Source organism: Carcharhinus amblyrhynchos, chromosome 9, assembly GCF_965287045.1.
Source record: "Carcharhinus amblyrhynchos chromosome 9, sCarAmb.v2.hapA, whole genome shotgun sequence".
Lineage (NCBI taxonomy): Eukaryota > Metazoa > Chordata > Chondrichthyes > Carcharhiniformes > Carcharhinidae > Carcharhinus > Carcharhinus amblyrhynchos.
In genome coordinates, this window is record NC_137332.1 from 96866294 (window position 1) to 96878085 (window position 11792).

Genomic DNA, 11792 nt, shown 5'->3' on the forward strand with positions numbered 1-11792 from the left:
GGCTACAGTACCCGTGGGCAGAACTGTCCTCCAGATAGTCTTTGTTACCCCGACTAGCGGAAGGATCACGGGAATAAAACAGTATCATGACGCCCTTTTTGAACGACAACAGCCCCCCGGACAGGATGACTGTAAGCTCCCCCATGCTCTTGTGCAGGTGCCATCCGAACTATGGGCAAAACATAAAAATCACGTAGGAAAGGTCCATTCAGCCATACCCTATCAGGTTACACTCGTAAAGGGGGCCGTCCTACCCTGTATTCGACATTATCGACTGTCCCCTGAGGCTGAGGACGGAATTGCCCCAGTAATACAGGCGCTGATACAGCAAGGAGTTTTAGTGGAGACACAAAGTCCTTGCAACACTCCTATTCTGCCTATACCGAAGATTAATAAGCCGGGAGAGTGGCGGTTTGTGCAAGACTTACGGGCCATTAATAAAATAGTGACACCCATTGCTCCCGTGGTACCTGACACCAACATAATTCTTTCTTCTATACCGGCGGCAGCGGGGGTATTTTCAGTGGTCGATTTGTGTTCTGCGTTTTTCTCGATTCCCCTACACCCCGGCAGTCAGTACCTGTTCGCGTTTACCTATAAGAAACGGCAGTACACCTGGACTAGGTTACCTCAAGGGTACACTGAGAGCCCCGCCGTATACGCGGCAGCCGTGAAACGGGATTTAGAAGACTGTCCCCTGTCTGACAACTCGGTGTTATTACAGTATGCTGATGATTTACTGATTGCTTCCACAAATGGGTTCAGCTGCATGCGGGACACTCTCATTCTGTTGACTCACTTAGCGCAGCGTGGCCATAGGGTGTCCTTGGACAAACTACAATTCTGTCAGGAGCAGGTGACCTACCTGGGTTTCTGTTTAACTAGAGGCCAACGGCGGCTGGGGCCAGAACGAATCCAAGTAGTTGTAAATGCCTCCATTCCAAAAACTAAAAAGGATGTTTTGTCCTTCCTGGGTATGGTTGGATATTGCCGCCAGTGGATCCCAGACTTCAGGGAATGGGATGCAGTTTTACGCGCGGCCACAGGCCAGGAAGCCCCTTCCGATGTCCGATGGACCCCTGAGCGCGCTGCCGCCTTTAAACAGCTTAAGGAGGCTATGATCAGTGCGCCCGCCCTGGGGTTGCCCAACTATGTCAAACCCTTTCAACTATTTGTAAATGAACGCCAGGGTTTCGCTGCTGCGGTCCTTACACAGGAACACGGCGGACGACAACGGCCAGTCGCATACTATTCAGTACTACTCCCTGCGGTGGTGCGAGGGATGCCTGCTTGTCTGCGGGCTGTAGCCGCCACAGCTATCATGGTGGAGAAATCAATTCCCATTGTACTTGACCACCCCTGTACTGTAGTTACGGCTCATGCAGTACTGCTGTTGCTTAACTCTGCCGCCACCCAGCACTTCACAGCATCTCGGCGAACTGGATATGAAGTGATCCTCCTCTCTCATCCCAACTATACCTACAAGCGGTCGCCCGTAGTTAATCCAGCCACCTATGTGCCCTCACCGGGGGATAGTACAGACACTGCCACTCATGATTGTTTATTAACGATTCAAACTGCCATTGTTCCCCGGTTGGATTTACAGACTGAGCCTTTTGATAATCCAGATCTTATTTTTTGTACTGATGGCTCCTCTCACCGGCCGACGGACGATCAACTCCTCGCAGGCTACGCCATAGTCAGCCCGCATGAAACTGTTGAGGCATTCGCTCTTCCCCCTGGCACATCAGCCCAGGCAGCAGAATTGTTCGCACTGACACGGGCATGCGTATTGGCCAAAGATACAACCGTCAACATTTATACTGACTCGCAGTACGCATTCGGAGTTGTGCACAATTTCGGTCAGCTGTGGAAAAATCGAGGTTTTATCACCTTGGGGGGAAAACAAATTAAACACTCTAGATTAGTGCTGCAACTGCTGGATGCCATCCAGCTGCCATCTAAACTGGCGATAGTAAAATGCCAGGCGCACGCATAAGGTGATGATGAAGTTTCCCGGGGGAATGGGCGAGCGGACGAGGTTGCCCGTGCTGTCGCGTTGCGGCAATGCCCCATATTACAGATGGTCAACCTCCCCGCGCCCACTTCACCCCCCTCGATGATAAGTGACGACCAGCTCATGACAGCCCAGCAGCAGGTTTCCCCCCAGGAACGTCGGTCCTGGGAGCGCGCGGGATGCCGCTTAAAAAACGGGATCTGGACACACCCAGATGGCAGGGTAGTTTGCCCGCGATCTCTGTTTTTGCCCCTGGCTCGCCTGGCCCATGGCCAGGCTCACACGGGCAAAGGAGGGATGACTTATAACATAACAACACAATGGTATGCACCTGGGGTAACGGTAACTATTGATAAGGTAGTGAGAACATGCCAAATCTGTCAGGTCAATAGCAAGGGGAATACACCGGCCAAGTATGATCATTTGCCACAGCCCAGCATGCCATTTGAAAATGTACAAATTGATATTGTTCACATGCCACTAGCAAGCGGGTATAAGTATCTCTTAGTAATGGTGGATATGTTCACCAGATGGGCGGAGGCACACCCTACTAGAAGAGATGATGCCAGGACAGTGGTAAAAACATTATTAAAAGAACTAATACCCAGATACGGAATACCAATGGGAATTAATAGCGATAGGGGAACACACTTTATGGGAAAAATAGTGAAAGCTCTAGCCGAAACTTTGGGATTCCAATGGAAGTTGCATATACCATACCAGCCCCAGTCAGCGGGAATCGTAGAGAGAGTGAATGGGGAAATAAAAGCAGCATTGAATAAGACCTGTCAGGAAACCTGATTGAAATGGCCTGAGGCACTTCCCGTAGTGATGTACATGCTCAGAAATCAGAAAAACCGAAACACCGGTCTAACACCCCATGAGGCTTTAATGGGTAGGCCAATGCCCACGGGGGCAAAACCCCCTTTAACACCTGAAAAGGTGGCCCTGGTTTGGACGGATGAGACCACCTTAAGGTTTGCTCAGGCCATGTGAGAAACAGCAGCCCGGCTACATACCAAAGTCAGAAAAGCACAGGCGCCCCTGACAGAGGGAAATATGCATCCTTTTAAACCAGGAGATCAGGTCCTCGTAAAAACGTTAATGAAGGATTCTTTCTCCCCTAGGTGGAAAGGACCATACCAAGTGCTGCCAACTGCCAGAACTGCGTTGAAGCTGGAGAAGCATCCCGATTGGGTGCACGCCACTCGCTGCAGACCATGCCGCCCAGACATCCGAGCCGGAGAAGAAGGAAGCAGGACAGAGTGTGTAGAAACCTCCAAAAGACCCAGAGACTAATTGAACTATTGCCGTACAGAAAGAAATGCTGTACCTGTAAAACTGGACAAATGTATGATCACTGGATTTGCATGCCAAACTGCGTCTTTTACATGTGGATGATTGTGACTTTCTTAGTTTGCTGTGTGTATTACTCGCTGATAGCAGTAGAAGCTTTTAAGCAAAGGAAAAGGGGGCCGGAACACATTCACTTGATAAAAAAAGAGACATTTGCCTAAAAAAAAACACAACAGGTAAACAAGACATGATCGGGGCAATTTGGCTATTTTTGGGCTGCCTGCTAGGGGTAGGGGATAGCAGTAACCGCACGACTCTGGAAAACCTACCCGTAGCCAGGACTAGTTTTGAAGGCAAAATACCTTGCTCGGCCGGTAGATGGATTGCTAACTGTTCAGGGGGATGCGAGATGATAAAAGTGGGTGGAGGCAGAATTAAGTTTGTAATCCAGCGGAATGGTAGTATGACATTGCGGGTTACTACTACTGGAGGGAATATGAGCTGTCAAGTGGAAACAAATGTAAGCAGAACAGGAGACATTGGGTGGTCAAGAGAAAATTGGGTCCACAATTACACGAGAAATAATGAGACCAAGGAATTCCTGGAGGCAGAATTAGATCGTACACACTGGTACGGGTGTCAGAACAGCACCCCGAACAAGGAAAGGGATAGTGATAGCTTATGTCTAAAAGGCAACCGATATGGTAGCTTATGGTGGCTGAAGGAAACAATACAAGAAGAGACCAATGCGGGACATATAAGAAGGATGTTTACCACTTGCACTCCAGTAGTGAGATCCCCCAATGTGCTAAACCTGACAGTGGTGATCAGATATGAGAAGCCGAGACCTGATAACTGTAATGTGGCCCGGTTGGACATGGTTTTGAGAAAGGAGGGGAAACGGAAAAGGAGAGACCTTGTAGGGACTGTGCTAGGAGGTATAGCGACAGGGATGGGGGCCCTAAACTCCATAGACATAGAAACCCTTCAAAACAAAATACAGACAGTGGGGGGTTTGATAGGAGAAGGAATGAAGATAAGAAATGCATGGACTAAAGGCTTGCAAAAGGCACAACTATCCGGGTTCTTAACTAACGAAATGACTTGGAAACACAACGAAGTGGTAGAAAATGAAATAGACAAGGTATTGATGAGCCAGACAGCCTTAAACTCCCGGTATACTTACTGTATGATGAAGGAAATAGTACGCCAGCTATTGCGGGCAGAATTAGAAAGAAAAGTTCTATCTTTCCATGCCGAAACATGGGAAGGAATGTTGGGGTTCAGACAGAGTAGTGCTTCCAATATAACTGTCAGGCCTCGCCCAAAGTACACTTGGTGTAACCTGGAGGGATGCAATGTAACAATGGAAGTAGTGAACAGTACTAGGAAGGAGGTCTGGTGCCAGTTCCAAGTACTACCCCATTTATTCGGTGCCAATTTTTGGTACCCTATATTTAAAGGGAGCTGGTTGGACGAAAAGAACCTGACCCATTCCTCGACAGGTTGCATTAGCTAGCCTTTCGGGATGGTATGTCCGTACCAGACCGCTGTTTACGAACCCTGTTCTATGCAACACTCTACCGGGGTATGCCAGTGGGAACTGAGGCCCTCTAATGACACGGTAATATCAGAAATCGGGGAAAATGAAGTCTGTGTTTCTGGGATCTGGCCTATATATTTAGATGGACTCCTGTATAAGCCACCTATTAACAAATGTGTAAAGGGAGTATTTACCCTGTACGAACCTCACAGCCAGCGAACCTATCAATTCGGGCAATGGGAGCAAATGCAGCAACACCTAATGATTCATAACATTTGCCTCCGGTAGTAAATTTGACAAAACTACATGCATTAATCAGAGAAAGTCGAAAAGTAACAGAGGCCTTTGCTAAGGAGGGGCGAGCCCTTCACCAACTAGTGGTTGAAATGAGTTACAAGGAGGGACAGTTGGTACGAATATCGGATCGGGTAACCTCCCTTACGACGCACCACTGGTAGGACGTATTCTATGGCTGGTCCCCTAAGGCATCAGCCATCTTCAGACTGGCCATTCATCCAATTGTAATACTGGGAGTGGGGCTCCTGCTATTGCTCATAATCATGTGCATCACTTGGGTAAGAGTGAAGAGGCTGGTAGGACAGGTGCTGGGATTAATAGCTCAAATGGACGGAAGGTTAATGGCAGTAAGAACCCATGTAGCCGGAATAGGCGAACAATATGAGGAGTACGACGAGGAAGAGTGTGTAAAAATGAGACCATTCCCCGAGGGATATGACCCTCCCTTTGCCAATTGTACGCCAAGATCTTAGATAATCTGTTGATCAAAATGATCAACAAGGAGGGAACTGTAGAAGAAATTAGATTCATATAAGCAATTAGGTTGCATAGAAAAGTAAGTCTGTTTTAAACGGACTTACTATAGTAGGGGCTAAAGCTGCAGCAGTAGCTAAAGGGTTAATGATTCACTATATACTCACCATTATACCGAAAATCAAGAAACTAGCTGAAGCAGGCAGGGTTAGAAAAACAGGGCCTAGCAGACACTCAAGGTCTAAAGGCCAGATAACGGGCCATCTGCCTTTAGGAGGATAGAAAAATAAACCACCATTCTTCTCCCCTATCTAGTTACGGTAAATCACAAGGGACAGGGACTGTAGGATGATTTAGACCAAGGACACTATAGATAAGTCCTAGGACCATAGTTTTAATTCATGGGACAATGATTAAAGGGGTAATAGAGATAGTAAGGATAATAGGAAGTATTGTAACCTGCTTGCAGAGTTGTTTATTTCACTGTATAAAAATAGCGCGGGTTTGTTCAAAAATTCAGAGTTCTCTCGGTGTTGACTGAGGTGTACTCTCCGTGATACCACAACAATAAACTCTCCTGACGCCTGACTCTGAACGTCTCTGCCTGAGTTATTCTGAGCTAGGAATTTCCTCGACAAGGAGGCTTAACAAATACCTGTGATGGAGGAGGGCAGCACATCAGTGCAAAAGTTCACTTCAAGCAGAAGTGCCGACTGGATATTTTATCTCGGTCTGTTAAAATTATCCTCGGCATCACAGACTCTAGTCTTTCGCCAAACCATTTCAATATACGCGATATGAAGAAATGGATGGAGGTATTTGATGCTGCAAAGGCAATGGGCCCTGACAACATTTCTGCAATTGTACTGAAGAAGTGCAATCAAGAAAATCCCGCTCTACAACCAAGTTGTTCAGAACATCTACAGTACTGGCATCTAATCAACAATTTGGAACATTGCCCTAGCATGTTCCATACAGAAAAAAAGACAAATCTATCTCGGCAATAAACGTGCGATCAGTCTATATTCGATATCAATGTATTTATGGAATGTGCAATCGACAGTGATACCAAGCAGCATTTGCTCAGTAGCAACCTACATATTGTGACCCAGATTGTGTTTCAACAGAGTCACTGAGCTCCTGACGTCATTACAACATTAGTTAACAAATGGACAAAAGAGCTGCATTCCAGATTTCAGGTGAAAATGTGGCATTAGGGAACCCGAAAAGAAACGGAATCTGGGAGAATGAGGAAGCAAAATCTCCGCTGGTCGGTTTCACAGCTCGAAAATAAAAGTCTATTCTGTTTTATGGTTAGTCATCCCGACTACAGGAAATCTCTCCAGGAATCCATTAGGATAATGACCAATGTCCAGCCATCTTCAACTGCTAAATCAATGTTCTTTTCTCCTGTGTTTTACCTGAAACGGGGATTATCACCGATGTTTCACAATGTTCAGCACCATATATGACTCCTCAGATACTGAAGCATTGTTTTGTTGTAATACAGAATACGTGGACTACATCCAGCCTTGAGATCATAAATGTCAGACAATGGTCATAATTAATAAGAAATAATCGAACCACTACATACAATGCCTTTGTCTTCACTGAACCCCCAGTGTCATCATGCTTGGGCTTACCATTGATCAGAGAATCACTTGAACTCACCACCAAAATACAGTTGCTACAAGAGCAGGTCTGAGGCTAGGAATACTCTGGCGAGGATTTCACATTCCGCCTCCCCAACGACTATATATCTTCTACAACGCACATATCGAGGTGAGATGGCATACCCCTACTTTCCTGGATGAGTGAGGCTCCAAACAACACTATAGCACAAAGCAGCCCGTTTGATCTGCACCGCATCCACAAATATCCACCCTTTCCCCTACTGGCACTCAGTAGCATTAGTGAGTACTATCCACAAGATGCACTGCAGAAATTGAGCAAAAATCCTGAGATAACACTTTCCAACCCCATGATAACATTCACCTACACAGACTATGGTATCAGATTCATTGGAACGCCACTACCTGCAAATTTCCATCCGAGTCACTCACCATCCTGACTTGGAAATGCATGTCCGTTCCTTCAAAGTTGCTGAGTATAATCCTGGAAATACCTTCATAAGGCGTTGGGGGTCAACCCATATCACATGGAATGCCGGATCTCAAGAAGGCATCTCACCAAGTGCAGTTAACGATGGAAAATAAAAGCTGGCCTAATTATCATTCCCTGTATTCCTTGAGGAACTGAATAAAAGGAAAACAAATTTGTTTTTTGGTGGGTGGGGGTGGTGGGGAAACGATAGAAACAGACGGAAGGTGGGAGTTAGTAACAACACAGTGAAAGAATGGAAAATAAATGTACAAACGTATAGATGGTCGCTGGAATGAATAAATTTCCAACGAAGTGCTCAATGAAACATGAGAATATAGAATGAAATGAAGGAGCGATAGAATTTGGCAAGGGGTCAGTTGGGGCTGAAATAATTCTGAGGTGTGAATGCTCTGTGATACGTGAGTGGTGAGTTTTAACGTGAATGTTCACTGAGTTGACAGACCAGTTTCTAGCAATCGATTTGTTGCAATTAATTGTCCAATTGGTTGATCATAGGTGAACTTAATGTAGAGTCACTTTTGGGCGTGCCGGTCAGGTTGGGGATAATGCGTTAGTTTGAGAGGAAATTTGGGACAAGAGTAAATGTGGGAAGTTATTACTTGCGAGCGTGTGGCAGAGTTATCGAATAAGAGTTTGCTGTGAGATGTGTGGTCAGTTTGGCTTGTGTAATCTGTTTGTACGAAATGTATTAGCTAGACTTTTCTGCGTAATGTCTCGTGTGATGTGTTTGGCATAATGCTCCAGTTAAAGATGACTGATATTTGAAAGATGAAGAATGATTCTGGGGAAATTCCTGAGTTCGCAATCATGGAAATTATGGGTTACTTAGAGTTGACTCGACAATTCTTAAATTTCTGCTCAAACTGACCCATTGACAACTGGCCGTTTGGCCATTTGCACCTTTCATTCTCTCTATGGACTGCCATTTGTGAGTAAGACTTACCTTTCATTCTCTCACCAGGCAGTAGAAATATCTCTCAATATCTATGCAATTCAACTTTGACAAAGGGTCATTTGGACTCGAAATGTCAGCTCGTTTCATTCATACAGATGATGCCAGACCTGCACATATTTTTCATCATTTTCTCCTTTAGATTCAGATTCCAGCATCCACAGTAATTCGCTTTTGCCCATACAAAACATTGTTCCTCCTTCCAGTATGCCATTTATGTTAGCAATGGACATATTCATGGTGATCGACCCATTGCGGGAAGAATCCGCACAATGCAGGAGGTCATTCGGCCATCGCGTCTCTACCAATCCAATCACCCAGGTCCTACTATCATAAACCCATGCATATACACTGCTCATCCCCCTTACAACAGGGTCAATTTAGCACGGCCAATCCAATCAAAATGAACATCTTTAAACTGTGCGAGGCAACTGCAGCACTTGGGGGAAAACCACGCAGGTACGACGAGAATCTGCAAAGTCCATACAGACCTTGGCCCGAGGCTGGAATTGAACCTGGGATCCCGACGCACTGAGGCTGCAGTGCTAAACAATGTGCCACCATGACACCCAGTCCCATAGCTAAGTGTGGAAATGTTTCATTTGGATGTGATCGCTCAGCTTGAGAGCACTGGATCGTTTTGTGTATGTTAGTACATCTTGCAGTGTGGAAAAAAATAATAAAATCCATGTGGGAATTTAAATACCTGGTGATGTTTAGTGTGGCTGATTATGTTCCATCAAACCATTCTGAGTAATGAACTTAGTTGAACATCGTTCATTTTCGATTCATATTATTAGGCTTCTTCGAGGAAATAAGTGTAACAGCTATTTGGGTATGTTTGTTTTTTTTTCTAATTCAGTATTCCATTTTCGTTGCTAACAATTCTGTGCTCCCTATATGGGAGACATGGAATATGAACTGATAATCCTCATTCTGAGAGGCTAGCCCTGCCCCTAGGATTGCTTTCAATTTCGTTTCACGACTTTGCTTACACAATCACACGCCATTCTTTAAAACTGTGTTGAGGCCCAGGACAGAAAATCCAAAATGTTGCGTAACGTGAGAAAATAATCTACGTTTTCTTTTATTTGATTCAAATGAATCAATGGGAAGTTTTTTTTTACCTTTTTAAGAACACAGTTGCAATGTAACAAAAAGACACATATATTACCAATTACAATGATTGCACATGACACTGTATAAGTTTTAAAAGCTATCTATCTCTGTTGTTCAAACGTAAGGCAATAATACATAAAGAAAATGTATTTCTTTACAAAATTGGTTAACACTAGAACAAGTAGGCTCGTGTGATACTAGATATCAAACATTTAAACCATATGCCCAGAATTCCAAACAACTGTTTTCAAAGAGGAAGATATTCTCAAGGCAGCAAAACATATTCTGCAGCAGCTACTAGCATTCAGAACTTGGAGACAGGAAAGGATAACTTCTTCTTGCCCTGCGGCTTCCAAGAAAACAACATTCGGACAGCAGAATCTCCGACTCCAGAACAGGGAATTAAATAAAAAAATACGCTGCTTCCCCTCCTTCGACGACAAACAACATTTGAGGAAAGCAATGAGGTTGCACGTCTCTGTGAAACTCTAGATGTTCCCAGCCACATGATCTGAGCTGTCAGTCATCCAAATCTAGCTCTGTTCTGCAATTCCAGGGCAACACAAAAAAAAGAGCATTATTTCAGATTCGAATCTGCATGCCATAATTTATACTGCTTCAGTAACAAAACAGAACACCAGCTGCAGCCAACATGGTTATGACAAAATATGCCAGGACTGCATTAAACGTCCTGCAACGAAACGTGGTTCGAAATCTTTCACAAGGCATGTTATTGTCCCAATTGTATAATATTCCAGTGAAGCCAAAGGGAGATATTTTTGGCCTTCTTAAAAAGCATTAAACTGGAAAAGTCTCCAGGGCGTGATTGGATCTACCCAAGAGTACCGGGAAAGGAAGGGCGGAAATTCCTGAGGCCTTGAAAGAACTTTTTGTATCCTCATTGGCTACAGGTGAAGTTCCAGAGGCCTAGAAGATAACCAATGCAATTCCATTGCTTAAGAAGGACAGCAGAGGTAAACCATGAAATGATATGCCAGTGAGTCTTACGTCACTGGTAGGAGAATTATTGGGAAAAAGAAATCTTCGGGACAGAATTTACACATATTTGGAAACAAAAGAATTTATTAGCTATAGACAGCGTGATTTTCTGAAGGGAAGGTCGTGTCTCACTAAATTGATTGAGCATTTCAAGGAAATGGCGAAGACGATAGATGAGGGGAAAATTTTGTATTCATAGGCTTCAGTAAAACCTTTGACAAGGTCACCCATGGTAGACTGGTATGAAGTGTGCATTCACACGGCCTCAGAGGAGAGCTGGCAAATTGGATATAGATGTTGGTTTGCCATTGAAAACAAGGGCAACATTAGAGGTGTTTTTTTTTTGTAAATGAAAGATTGTGACTCGCGTTGAACCCTTGGGATCAATTATTGGGCATCTGTACTTCATTTTATATATACATGATTTGGAGGAAATGTCTCACTATTAATTTCGGATATGGCACAAAAAGATGTTGGCGTTGCTGATAGTGAAGAGATTTGTCAGAAGATATATCAATATTTTGACCGTTTGGAGACTTGGGTGGAGAAATGCAGATGTGGTTTAATCCAGGCAAGTGGGTGATCATGCATTTTGGAAGACTCTATGCATTAGGAATTATGTTGTAAATGGTAGAACCCTTGGGAGTATTGACAGATGGATAGATATGGATGTTCAAGTCCACGAATCATTGAAACAGACAGCACAGGTGGATAAAGTAGTCAAGAAAGTACACGACCTGCTTTCTTTCATCGGTCGGGACATTGAATATTAACATTGACAACTATTTCTGCAGCTGTACAGAACCTTAGTTTGGTCACATTTAGAATATTGTGCATTATTCTATTCGACACACTACCAGTAGGGTGTGGATACATTTGGCGAGGGTGCAGAAGAGGTTTCCCAGGATGCTGTCTGGTATGGATGGAATTAACTTTGAGGAGAGGTTGGATAACTCGGTTTGTTCTCAATA